Raw genomic sequence first — 14725 nt, 5'->3', positions numbered from 1 at the left:
TGTAGAGAATGCTACTGCATTCTCACAGCAAATTGAAAAGTCGGTAGCCGGACAAGGTACTGTCAAAATAAGCAGCAGAAAAGTGACTTTAGAGGTCCGAGACCTGGATGCCATTGTTGAGGAAGACGAGGTCAAAAAGGCTTTCGCTAAGACTTTTGGACTTAAGAGCCAGGAGCCAGAAGTTACTCTCTTAAAGCCAAATGCCAGAGGACAGAGGCTGGCTTTAATCAAGGTGGACGAAACAACTGCCAGACAAGTAGAAGAGGAAGGCAGGTTACGAGTTGGCTTCGTAAGCTGCCGAATACGAAGAAGAATTGAAGTAATGAGATGTTACAAATGCCTGGGATATGGACACGTCTCGGGCAACTGTGAGAACAAAAACAGATCCAAGCTGTGCTTTCGGTGTGGAAGCTCAAACCACCGGAAGAAAGAGTGTGCAGGCCCAGCACGGTGCTTCCTTTGCCCAACAACGGACAACAAGCACGAAGCAGGCAGCGGAAGCTGCCCTTTATTCAGAAGAGCCCTGAAAGAGGCCAGGGATAAGGCCCAAGCAGGATCAAAATAAGGCAGAAAGGCCTTAAGTTGAAAGACAGGCTTATGTGGACCCACGCTGCACTGGGTACTTCTTACCTATCAGCAAGGGAAAGCATTAAGCTAATAGTGGTGCTGGCTGAGTAGGCGGCCTTCTATGAAGCGCTAGACAAGGTGCTGGTCCTCAGGGACCCCGAGTCCTTTTCAGGACTCGAGAGCATCAGCACCTCTAGCAAATGGTGGCGAGTTAGCTCGTTAATGCTGTGAGACGCGATGGTCTCCCTGGTGGCTCCACCCCGAAGTAATGCTAACGCGGTTCCGGGGTGGATCAAAAGCCACGCGGCATGGGGGGGGTTTAAGTGGGTATGGGTGGTCTAATAAAAAAAATCCACCAAGTCCCACACTACCGCTGTCCCTGCGGTGTGCCTCAATGCATTTCCCCTCCCTCCACAAAAAAAAAAAAAAAAAAAAAAACTACTACTACTACTACTACTACTACTACTACTACTACTACTACTTCTACTACTACTACTACTACTACTACTACAACTACTACTACTACTACTTCCAGGTGGGGTTTTCGCTAGTTTTTCCATACCGGGCGCTTTCCCAGGTGGCGGATAGGGGCATCCTCTTAAAATAAAAGGTGACGATGGGCAGCTGGAGTGGCTCTCTGTGGTGGTGGTCGGGGGCGTGGATCGGGGGGCGTGTGTGGCGTTGGCACATGTATCTGCGGCGATGTGGACGGGGGACTAGTGCCCCATGCCTCCATCGGTGTGGATGCATGGGCCGGCTCTGCTTATGCTCCTTGTTTTTCACTTTTTGCTGCTTCCGTGGGTGGCACTCCATTGTTTGATGCGGGCCAACAAAAACTAGCACCCGTCGTGTATAGAAGTAAGCGGCGGCTGAAACATTCTTCTTAGATACATGCATCACACACTCTTACTAAACAAACACAGGGACACTTACGGATTGTTCCGGGTTGCGTGTGGCGGGTCCTTTTCCGGGCTTGCGTTAAAGGCCCAACGATGAGTGAAGCCGGATGATGAGGCTCAAGTAAGTCTGGGTAACCACATCTGATATGGCTGTACGCCTCATGAACAAAAAAGACGTGGTGGGCCGACTAATCTAGGCTTACTACCACTGAGGAGGATATATGGTGGCACCTAAGTGCCTTACGCCAGCCCATTTTCTTGGATTGTCTGCGCGGTCTTGGGACTGTACACCTGCCGCTCGTCTCGCTGGGATGACCGTTGTGTACCAACAAATACATACATTACACACGAACACCATTCTTACACTTGTTACTTAACGCCAGGGCAGTCTCCGTGGGTGGGACTGAGGGAGAGTGGCGACTCCCGGCCGGCCCGAGCAAGTAGCGGTCTTCTCTGGTGACAGAGAGGGCTGCTGCCCTGGTTCTAACCCTTTCCAAATACTTATTTCTAGAAAAAAAGGTAGTGCTGGCCTTTGTGGGTCAGTACGACACTAAAAAGTTGCCTCAATGAAAAACGTCAATGCAAAACAAGTACCCCAGTCGGTAACCTCTCTGAGGAAATCCGCCGGCAGTTCCGATCCGGTGAAAGCCCGGGTGACTGACGCAGGCCCCATGGATTTTGGGGGGGGGGGCCACAAAGACGTGTCTCATGGCCAACAGGGACTGCTGAATGTTCCATGGCCTTTTCTAACTGACAAAGGGCGAAGAGGAAGCCTGTCGAGTATAGGCACTAATGACACCGAAAACAGCAACGTGTCAGTATTCAGCAACCAGACAAGGGAGGAGCTTGCCTCTTTTGAAGAAGATGGTGCTTAGCTTAGAGTTAAGTGACAGCAATTGGCTGATAAAGTCCAATCAGCAACGAAAGATATAACAGAGACGCTAGAATTAATATACGATAAGTACGGCAACACAGTGAACGCTGTTAAAAATCGGCTAAAAGCCGCGCTAGAACACCTTTAAGAGGCAGAGGTGCTAAGAAAAGGCTTTCTTTACGAAGAAGAAAGGTACTTCAACGCTTAAAAGTCGTCATTTGAATCCCTGCAGTGGAGGGAACAAAGGTGAGATAATTTTCGACGGCATGTTCAGAAAAAAACCTTGAACACTGCCCTAAAGGAAATAGAACGAAGTTAGAGAAATAGGAGCCTATCGGACAGCCCTAAAAAATGCAAGCATACTATGTCTTAATAGAAAAAGAAAGCTGTTAGTGGCAAACAAGAAGAAATTCCCCTGAATGACAAAACAAGCCAGAAGAAAAAAATAGACGCCACAACAACAGTAGTAGTGAAGATGGCTGGAGGACAGACCTTTGCAACGGTGCTGAAGACGATGAAGACGAATTTTGACCCTGATAAGACTGACATGTCAATCCAAAGAGTTGTCACTACAAAAAAAGGAGACATAGTTATTAAGGCCAAAGGTGAAGAGAATGCCAGTGCATTCTCACAGCAAATTGAAAAGTAGGTAGCCGGACAAGGTACTGTCAAAATACGCAGCAGAAAAGTGACTTTAGAGGTCCGAGACCTAGATGCCATTGTTCAGGAAGACGAGGTCAAAAAGGCTTTCGCTAGGACTTTTGGACTTGAGAGCCAGGAGCCAGAAGTAACTCTCTTAAAGCCAAATGCCAGAGGACAGAGACTTGCTTTAATCAAGGTGGATGAAACAACCGCAAGACAAGTAGAAGAGGAAGGCAGGTTACGAGTTGGCTTTGTAAGCTGCCGAATTTGAAGAAGAATCGAAGTAACAAGATGTTACAAATGCCTGGGATATGGACACGTCTTGGGCAACTGTAAGGAAGAAATTAGATCTAAGCTTTGCTTCCGGTGTGGAAGCACAAACCACCGGAAGAAAGAGTGCCTAGGTCCAGCACGGTGCTTCCTTTGCCTAACAACGGACAACAAGCACGAAGCAGGCAGCGGAAGCTGCCTTCTATTTAGAAGAGCCCTAAAAGAGGCCAGGGATAAGGCCCAAGCAGGATCAAAATAAGGCAGTAAGGCCTTAAGTTGAAAGACAGGCTTATGTGGACCCACGCTGCACTTGGTACTTTTTACCTATTAGCAAGGGAAAGCATTAAGGTTATAGTGGTGCTGGCTAAGTAGGCGGCCTACTATGAAGCGCTAGACAAGGTGCTGGTACTCAGGGACCCTGAGTCCTTTTCAGGACTCGAGAGCATCAGCACCTCTAGCAAATGGTGGCGAGCTAGCTCGTTTATGCTGTGAGACGCGATGGTCTCTCTGGTGGCTCCACCCTGAAGTAATGCTTACGCGGTTCCGGGGTGGATTAAAAGCCACGCGGCAAGGGGGGTTTTAGTGCGTATGGGTGGTCTACAAAAAATATCCACCGAGTCCCACACTACTGATGTCCCTACGGTGTGCCTCAATGCATTTCCTCTTCCTCCACAAAAAAAAAAAAAAAAAAAAAAAAAAAAAAAAAAAAAAAAAAAAAAAAAACTACTACTACTACTACTACTACTACTACTACTACTACTTCTACTACTACTACTACTACTACTACTACTACTACTACTACTACTACTACTACTACTACTACTACTACTACTGAAGAATGGGCTGGTAAATCAAGAAAAATAGGAAAAAGTTACATAAAAAGTTTGCAACCTAAGATAGAGTAACACAAAATATTGATAAATTTTCTAGATGATATGATTTCTAAATAAAAACTGATACATTATTTTTTTCACCCTTAATTATGAATAAAAAAAATAACGACAGCGTAGTTATAAGAATGGTCTGTGTCTGTCCGTTTTTTAAAACGATTGTGAGTAAGGTATGACGATATATTTGTGATATTAAAATGCAAGTAAAATATGTACAAGTTGTATGAATGAACTCACAAGAAAGAAGTAGGCATTATCAATTAAATATAAGTTGCCATATACTTTTTATAATAAAATTTTTAATTACTTTTCAAATGTCCTGGTATAACTTCCTTAATTTTAAGTGGTAGGTATGACAGGACAATAGCTCGCATCGATGTCCAATTGTTTCCTCCGTTTTCGAAAAAGTATTCTAAACTTGGACAAGCTATTGCAGATTTAAAAAAAGAAATGTTTTTATAAATTTGCTAAGTCTTTAACCCCTGTGTGCGTATGTTTTGGGAAGTTTTTGTAAGTAAAAAGCAATCAATAATGTTAATGCAGAAAGGCACTAATTAACAGACAAGCTTCGATCAGGTGAATACATCTTACCTGAAATTCTGCTCATACTTTATTTCTTGTCCTTCTATCTTTGTCTTGTACTTATTATAATTTGAAAAGATTATTGCATATTTATTTTGTTCGTTTATGTTTTTAGTTGTAACCATGGCAAAAATAAAAAAAGACTTGATTCATTCAACTATAGCAAAAAAATAACGCACAAAAAAATTGAAAATAAAACCAATGTAAACCATTAAAATCTGTGAGAAATGAGCAAACACAGAATATTGAGTTTATAAAAGAAACAATGGATGCAGTAAGATGTGGCCAATCAATAAGAAAGGCAGCTAATAACTTAGGTGTGCCAAAAAGTACACACCACACGCAGATGAAAAAATGGCATTATCGCATGAGATCGTCAATGCGATGAGCCTGTGTGGCACGTCATGCGCTTTTACTGTAGCTGCTTCGAGCCAACCGCAGGCTGCTATGTAGCCATGGTGTTGCAAGTGTCTATGCCGTAATGTCATCATGAAACATGAGCCTAGGACCAGAAATTTATAGTTTTAAAGCAGAGAGTTGACACCTTTAACACATTGACTACACCTATAGGCAAAACGCAAAGCAGTGATGGGGTTTTGCTCATTGCCGTCTTACGTATGCTTCTCCCACTTTTTTTCTACACTATATGCTCTCTCTACAGCGTGTACGCACTCGTTGCCTGCGAAGCTTATATATACCTATATGTGTATGTTTAAATGTGTGTGTATATGAACACTGCAGCTGATAGTCTTGTGATATATAGAAAATATATTTATTGTAAGCATGATTTATATATGGACCTTATTTGACAGAAGACTATCACATCAGCTCATCAGATGCAGTGTATTTACACACATGCATATTTAAACATACATATATATAGGTATTTCTAAGCTGCGCAGGCAACGAGTGCGTGCATGCTGCAGAGAGAGCATATAGTGTAGCAAACGCAAGATGGCAATGGATAAAACTCCATTGCCACTTCGCGTTTAGCCTATAGCTACAGTCAATGCGTTGAAGGTGTTGACTCTCTGCTTTAGAAGCATAAATTTCTGGAGTTAGGATCATGTCTTCTGATAACATTATGACATAGACACTAGTGATGCCATAGATACATAGCAGCTTGCGCTTAGCTCGTAGCAGCTACACTAAAAGCGTATGCGTATCGTACATTCTCATCGCATTGATGCTCTCATGTCATAATGCCATTTTTTTCCTCTGCATGCATACAAAATTTAAATGTCCAACACCACTGCAAAGCAAAAAAAGAGTTTAAACTGAACCCACCGAAGCTGAGGAAACTGAAATTGTTTATTAAATCATGTCTTAGGCAGAAGTTATGTTTTTAATTACAAAAAACCAGTAAATTGACCACGTGCCACAGTTCATTACTTTAACTAAAAGAAAAAGTCCATTTAAAGATAACAAATCAGGTCTAATATGGTACTCCAATTTTTTTAAGTGACACTAAAATTTGAGTATTAGGATATCACAGAACTTTACCACCAGTAAAGCTACACTGGGTGAAACTAATATAAGACAGGGGCTCTTTTCATTTAAAAGTTACTTAAAAAAAGAATTTGTTAGATTTAGACCTTCAATTTAATTTTCATTTGAACGAAAGTGCCTTCATGCTAGTTCCGAAAGACAACACAGTCATAACAAAGAAAGGAGACAAGTCTGTGTACCAGATTGTTGGAAAAAATGAAAAAAGCTGTCTAACAGTTTTATTCGTTGTGAGTGCCTCTAAATTTTGTTGCACTCCCTATGATACTGTTTGACTTGAAAAATGCGCCTAAAAAGGAAGTTCTACAAAAAATTTCAAAAGGATGGGGAGTAGGAAGCACGGATGGTGGCTAGATGACAGATAATAGTTCTTACTAGTACATTGTTAGTGTTTTTTACAAGTGGCTACTTGATAGCGGGATTGACAGTCCTGTTAATATGTACGTTCAGTATCACTCGTTACATGTATCATTACCTTTGTTAAATTTTTTCAAAGAAAAAAAATTGTATCAATAAAATTACTTCCAAATCCAATGCACCTATTGCAACCTTGGAAAGTCTCTGTTTTTCATAATCTCAAAACATAACTACAAGAAAGTACTTGCGCAATGGAGAATCAATAATAATGTGATTGATTTAAAAAAATCTATGTTCGCTCCAGTTCTAGATTTGGCTTTCAAGATTTAGATCGTTCTGAAACTATTAAAAATTGTTTCAGGACATGTGATTTATATTTCTTTAATCCTGATGCTGTCAATTATAATTTTCTAAATAAAGAGAACAAAACACGAAAATTAGAGAAATTAGCCCAGGATAACAAACAAAACTTCAGTTCTGAGAGTAACAATAATGCTAGTGTGCTAAGTATTTTTTTAACAAAAATAATTAATTCAGAAACACTGGAGTACTTTAAAAATTAAGAGTTTGACGATAAGTGAAATGGAGATGTCGATCAAACAGAATTTTGTTTTCCTTGGAAAAAAATGAAAAAAATCGCAAAACATGGTTTATATTCACATTTATAAAAATTCAATTCGCATGATTTCTTAAAATATTTTCTAAAAAAAAATTTGTATGTCCTTTTTTGGTAAATTTAAAATTATTCACAATTATATTGACACTGTATCCCAATTAATTTACACTATACATAACGTTTTCGTTGAAAATAAACTATTAATGTTCCAAAATTTTTTTACATTAAATGAAATATAATTCACAAGGAGTATTTTTGTCTTTAATCCTTTTTTACTAATTAACAGATGAAACTCAAGAAACACAAGTCACTGAATACTGTCATGATAACAGTAGCAGAAATTTTAATTCTAGCGTTGGTAACAATAGTACCAAAAATTATTGATGTTGACAAAGTTTCAGAAAAATTCGAAAACGTTTATGATAAGTAAATTATAAGCTTAGGAAATCCACTCAAAGATTCCAATGATGATTTATCTTAAATAAATGATCCTGCAAATCCTATCAATGACTTGACTATTTCTACGAACTTGATTGGTAGTACTTAGAACAGTTGTAATATTTCTATTCATATTTTATGAAGCTGTTATATCCAAGACGTACGTTTGATAGCTGACTGTAATGATTATGATCAAATAACTGAAGTCAAAATTTTTGATGAAAATGATTAACTGCAACTTGTACCTGTTTTAGATTGTAGTTCTGTTAATCAAAACGCACTAGTCACAATAAATTCTACTTTAAATCTAAACAATGCAAGTACTAGTAATGTAGCAATAGCAGATCTTAAATCTGCGTCATCGAGTGTAAGCAACAACATTGAGCTATCACTTTCATGTAGCTCTATGGGTGCACTAAAGTCACTTAAAATTTTTTTAGATGTATAAGGCGAAAAATTACATTCAAACTAACTATTTTTTCAAATGATTCTGACAACTCTCCAAACAATCACAGTGACATATTTTGCGAAAAAAGTACTGAATTAATAGTTGTAAATGTTCATAAGCATGAAGAGTCAAACTCTTCAGGTAACTTGTAATTTTTGATCTCAGTTTTTTTTTCTTTTAATTTTAGTTTTTATAAGTTTGAGGATCATAAATTATTTTTTTTTTTTTAAGATTACAATCAAACCTAAGATATTCTAAAAACTTTGTTTATTCTTCCAAATACCAATATACCTTTAAATAAAAAAAAATAATAATAAGCCTGTGGCTATTGTCGAAGAATTGTTAAAAAAGAGAGATTTCCAAAGTAGACATACTCTTTTTTAACTGTTGAAGGAGTTTTCTGTGCATTTTTCTTGTCTGTTTCTGTTTTTCAATTCTTTTTCAACATCTTAATTGTTGCATTTAATTCTCTTTTATCCTGCATGATCTTTTTTCTTTTTTTCTAGAATCGTTTAGTGACTGTTCTTTGTCTCTTGCTCTTTTTTTGTTTTTTTCTCGATGTTGTTTATGAAGAAGTAATTGTTCTTTTAGTTTTTTTTTTCCTTTTTTTTATTATTATATTTGGAAAATTCTTCTACAATAGCCACAGGCTTACTTTTTTTTTTTTTTTTTTTATATTCAAAGTAATATTGGTATTTGAAAGAGTGAACAAAAGTTTCAGGATATCTTAGGTTTAATCGTTATCTTGAAAAAAAAAAAAAAAAAAAAAATTTATGATCCTCAAACTTATGAAAACTAAAATTAAAAGAAAAATTTAGGTTTTAATAAGTTTGAGGATCATAAATTTTTTTTTTTTTTTTTTTAAGATAACGATCAAATTTAAAATATTCTAAAAATTTTGTTAACTCTTCCAAATACCAATATTCTTTTAAATAAAAAAGAAATAATCCTGTGCCTATTGCAGAAGAATTGTTAAAATATAATCATAAAAAAAAAAAAAAAAAACTAAAAGAACAAGAACTTTTTAATAAACAACACCGAGAAAAAAACAAAAACAGCGAGAGACAAAGAGCAGTCACTAAACGATTCCAGATGAAAAGAAAAAAAATCATGCAGGAGAAAAGAGAATTAAATGCAACAATTAAAATGTTGAAAAAGAATTAAAAAATAGAAACAGACAAGAAAAACGCACAGAAAACTCCTTCAACGGTCAAAAGAGAGTATGTCTACTTTGGAAATCTTAAAAAAAGAAGTGACTAAGTATAAGGTAAATTCATTACAAAGCAAAATTAAAATTAAAAAAATTGAAGATGCTTTTTTCATCTATAATTATGACCTATCTTTTAAAGTATTTGCAATGTAATTATAATTATCATAGAATATATAATATGTATTTACAGACGAAAAATAGTTTGATAATCGCAATATGTTTGAAATTATCTTGTCAAGCTTCATCAGCCAGCACGTCCATATTAACCCATCCCATCGAAAAACAAGTGTCCCACTTAAGATGCCTTATATACACAGTTAAAATATTTGTGAGATTTATATAACAATTAAAATAAGTAATTTTTTCATTTCTTAATAATCTCAAACACCTGTATTTAAACAAACAGCTTAACTTGTTGTATATAATAAATTCTTCAAAGTCAGAATCTTAGGATAAAAATCATTTCATTAAAATGTGTCCCAGAAAACCTACTTTTATCTAACTACTACTACTACTACTACTACTACTACTACTACTACTACTACTACTACTACTACTACTACTACTACTCCCGGGTGGGGTTTTTGCTAGTTTCTCCATACCGGGCGCTTCCCCGGGTGGCGGATAGGGGCATCCTCTTGAAATAAGGGGTGACGATGGGCAGCTGAGGTGGCTCTCTATGGTGGTGGTCGGGGGCGTGGATCGGGGGGCGTGTGTGGCGCTGGCGTGTGTATCTGCGGCGGTGTGGGCGGGGGACTAGTGCCCCATGCCTCCATCGGTGTGGATGTATGGGCCGGCTCTGCTTGTGCTCCTTGTTCTTTGCTTTTTGCTGCTTCCGTGGGTGGCACTCCATTGCTTGATGCGGGCCAACAAAAACTAGCACCCGTCGTGTATAGAAGTAAGCGGCGGTTAAAACATTCTTCTCAGATACATGCATCACACACTCTTACTAAACAAACACAGGGACACTTACGGATTGTTCTGGGTTGCGTGTGGCGGGTCCTTTTCCGGGCTTGCGTTGGGGGCCCGGCCGCGGGTGAAGCCGGATGATGAGGCCCGGGTAAGTCTGGGTAACCACATCTGATATGGCTGTACGCCTCATGAACAAAAAAGACGTGGTGGGCCGACTAATCTAGGCTTACTACCACTGAGGAGGCTATATGGCGGCACCTTAGTGCCTTACGCCAGCCCGTTTTGTTGGGTTGTCTGCGTGGTCTCGGGACTGTACGCCTGCCGCTCGTCTCCCTGGGATGACCGTTGTGCACCAACAAATACATACATTACACACGAACACCCTTCTTACACTTGTTACTCAACGCCAGGGCAGTCTCCGCGGGTGGGACTGAGGGAGAGTGGCCACTCCCGGCCGGCCCGAGCAAGTAGCATCTCTCTCTGGTAACAGAGAGGGCTGCTGCCCTGGTTTTAACCCTTTCCAAATGCTTATTTCTAGGAAAAAAAGGGTAGTGCTGGCCTTCGCGGGTCAGTACGAAACTAAAAAGATGCCAAAATGAAGAACGTCAATGTAAAACAGGTACCCCAGGCGGTAACCTCTCTGAGGGAATCCGCCGTCAGTTCCGATCCGGTGAAAGCCCGGGTGACTGACGCAGGCCCCACGGATTCTGGGGGGGGCCACAAAGACGTGTCTCATGGCCAACAGGGACTGCTAAATGTTCCATGGCCTTTCTTTTCAGACAAAGGACGACGAGGAAGCCTGTCGAGTATAGGCACTAACGACACCGAGGTTAGCAAGGTGTCGGTATTTAGCAACCAGACCCAGGAAGAGCTTGCCTCTCTAGAAGAAAGTGCCACTAGGCTCGGAAAAAAGCGACAGCAAGTTGCTGATAAAGTCCAATCAGCAACGAATGACATTACAGAGACGCTAAAACTGATTAATGATAAGTACGGCAACACAGCGAACGCTGTTAAAAATGGGCTCAAAGCGGCGCTTAAGCATCTTCAAGAGGCAGAGGTGCTAAGAGAACGCTGTCTTACTGAAGAAGATTTGTACATGAACGCTTGGAAGTCGTCATTTGAATCCCTGCAGTTGAGGGAAAAAAGGCGAGATAATTTCCGTCGGCATGTACAGAAACGAACCCTGAACACTGCCTTAAAGGAAATAGAACGAAGTAAGAGAAACAGGAGCCCATCGGACAGCCCTGAAAAACGCCAGCATACTATGTCTTTAAAGAAAAAGAAGACAGGTAGTGGCAAACAAGAGGAAATTCCCCTGAATGACAAAACAAGCCAGAAGAAAAAAGTGGACCCCACAACAACAGTAGTAGTAAAGATGGCTGAAGGGCAGACCTTTGCAACGGTGCTGAAGACTATGAAGGCGAACTTTGACCCCGATAAGGCTAAAGTGGCAGTCCAAAGTGTTGTCACTACAAAAAAAGGAGACATACTTATTAAAGCCAAAGGTGTAGAGAATGCTACTGCATTCTCACAGCAAATTGAAAAGTCGGTAGCCGGACAGGGTACCGTGAAAATGAGCGACAGAAAAGTGACATTAGAGGTCCGAGACCTGGATGCTATTGTAGAGGAAGATGAGGTCAAAGAGGCTTTCGCTAGGACTTTTGGACATCAGAGCCAGGAGCTAGAAGTTGCTCTCTTAAAGCCAAATGCCAGAGGACAGAGGCTGGCTTTAATCAAGGTGGACGAAACAACTGCCAGACAAGTAGAAAAGGAAGGCAGGTTACGAGTTGGCTTTGTAAGCTGCCGAATTCGAAGAAGAATCGAAGTAACAAGATGTTTTAAATGCCTGGGATATGGACACGTCTCGGGCAACTGTAGGGAAGAAAACAGATCCAAGCTTTGCTTCCGGTGTGGAAGCTCAAACCACCGGAAGAAAGAGTGCCTAGGTCCAGCACGGTGCTTCCTTTGCCCAACAACGGACAACAAGCACGAAGCAGGCAGCGGAAGCTGCCCTTTATTTAGAAGAGCCCTGAAAGAGGCCAGGGATAAGGCCCAAGCAGGGTCAAAATAAGGCAGAAAGGCCTTCAGTGGAATGACAGGCTTATGTGGACCCACGCTGCGCTGGGTACTTTTTACCTATCAGCAAGGGAAAACATTAAGCTTATAGTGGTGCTGGCTGAGTAGGCGGCCTACTATGAAGCGCTAGACAGGGTGCTGGTCCTCAGGGACCCCGAGTCCTTTTCAGGACTCGAGAGCATCAGCACCTCTAGCAAATGGTGGCGAGTTAGCTCGTTAATGCTGTGAGACGCGATGGTCTCCCTGGTGGCTCCACCCCGAAGTAATGCTAACGCGGTTCCGGGGTGGATCAAAAGCCACGCGGCATGGGGGGGGTTTTAGTGGGTATGGGTGGTCTAATAAAAAAAATCCACCGAGTCCCACACTACCGCTGTCCCTGCGGTGTGCCTCAATGCATTTCCCCTCCCTCCACAAAAAAAAAAAAAAAAAAAAAAAAAAAAAAAAAAAAACTACTACTACTACTACTACTACTACTACTACTACTACTCCCGGGTAGGGTTTTCGCTAGTTTCTTCATACCGTGCGCTTCCCCGGGTGGCGGATAGGAGCATCCTCTTAAAATAAGAGGTGACGATGGGTGACTGGGGTGGCTCTCTGTGGTGGTTGTCGGGGGCGTGGATCAGGGGGCGTGTGTGGCGTTGGCGTGTGTATCTGCGGCGATGTGGACGGGGGACTAGTGCCCCATGCCTCCATCGGTGTAAATGCATGGGCCGACTCTATTTGTGCTTCTTGTTCTTCGCTTTTTGCTGCTTCCGCGGGTGGCACTCCATTGCTTGATGCGGGCCAACAAAAACTAGCACCCATCGTGTATAGAAGTAAGCGGCGGTTATAACATTCTTCTCAGATACATACATCACACACTCTTACTAAACAAACACAGGGACACTTACGGATTGTTCTGGGCTGCGTGTGGCGGGTCCTTTTCCGGGCTTGCGTTGAGGGCCCGGCGACGGGTGAAGCCGTATGATGAGGCCCGGGTAAGTCTGGGTAACCACATCTGATATGGCTGTACGCCTCATGAACAAAAAAGACGTGGTGGGCCGACTAATCTAGGCTTACTACCACTAAGAAGGCTATATGGTGGCACCTTAGTGCCTTACGCCAGCCCGGTTTGTTGGGTTGTCTGCGCAGTCTCGGGACTGTACACCTGCCGCTCGTCTCGCTGAGATGACCGTTGTGTACCAACAAATACATACATTACACACGAACACCCTTCTCACACTTGTTACTCAACGCCAGGGCAGTCTCTGCGGGTGGGACTGAGGAAGAGTGGCGACTCCCGGCCGGCCCGAGCAAGTAGCGGTCTTCTCTGGTGACAAAGAGGGCTGCTGCCCTGGTTTTAAACCTTTCCAAATACTTATTTCTAGGAAAAAGGGTAGTGCTGGCCTTTGCGGGTCAGTACGACACTAAAAAGATGCCAAAATGAAAAACGTCGATGTAAAACAGGTACCCCAGGTGGTAACCTCTCTGAGGGAATCTGCCATCAGTTCCAATCCGGTGAAAGCCCGGGTGACTGACGCAGGCCCAACGGATCCTGGAGGGGGCCACAAAGACGTGTCTCATGGCCGACAGGGACTGCTTAATGTTCCATGGCCTTTTCTAACGTACAAAGGACGAAGAGGAAGCCTGTCGAGTATAGGCACTAACGACACCGAGGACAGCAACGTGTCAGTATTCAGCAACCAGACAAGAGAGGAGCTTGCCTCTTTTGAAGAAGATAGTGCTAAACTTAGAGTTAAGTGACAGCAATTGTCTGATAAAGTCCAATCAGCAACGAAAGATATAACAGAGACGCTACAATTAATTAACGATAAGTACGGCAACACAGCGAACGCTGTTAAGAATGGGCTAAAAGCCGCGCTAGAACTCCTTCAAGAGGCAGAGGTGCTCAGAAAAAGCTTTCTTTATGAAGAAGAAAGGTACGTAAGCGCTTGAAAGTCGTCATTGGAATCCCTGCAGTATAGGGAACAAAGGCGAGATAATTTTCGACGGCATGTTCAGAAGAAGACCTTAAACACTGCCCTAAAACAAATAGAACGTAGTAAAAGAAACAGGAGCCCATCGGACAGCCCTGAGAAACGCCAGCATATTATGTCTTAAAAAAAAAAGAAAACAGTTAGTGGCAAACAAGAAGAAATTCCCCTGAATAACAAAACAAGCCAGAAGAAAAAAGTAGACGCCACAACAGCAGTAGTAGTGAAGATGGCTGAAGGACAGACCTTTGCAACGGTGCTGAAGACAATGAAGGCGAATTTTGATCCCGATAAGACTGACGTGTCAATCTAAAGTGTTGTCACTACAAAAAAAGGAGACATACTTATTAAGGCCAAAGGTGAAGAGAATGCCAGTGCATTCTCACAGCAAATTGAAAAGTAGGTAGCCGGACAAGGTACTGTCAAAATAAGCAGCAGAAAAGTGACTTTAGAGGTCCGAGACCT

At 41.5% G+C, this 14725-nt stretch overlaps 1 protein-coding gene across 1 annotated transcript in view; it reads right to left on the bottom strand.

Moving 5' to 3' along the window:
- mmd (disintegrin and metalloproteinase domain-containing protein mind-meld) overlaps positions 1-14725 on the bottom strand; it is a 2100572-nt gene that overhangs the window by 87829 nt on the left and 1998018 nt on the right. The gene's annotated exons all lie outside the window — the stretch shown is intronic.

Source organism: Copidosoma floridanum, unplaced genomic scaffold, assembly GCF_036245765.1.
Source record: "Copidosoma floridanum isolate Cflo_tuat_1 unplaced genomic scaffold, Cflo_Japanese_pri ptg000027l, whole genome shotgun sequence".
In the NCBI taxonomy this organism is placed as follows: Eukaryota; Metazoa; Arthropoda; class Insecta; order Hymenoptera; family Encyrtidae; genus Copidosoma; species Copidosoma floridanum.
This window is presented reverse-complemented; position numbering and strand designations above follow the sequence as displayed.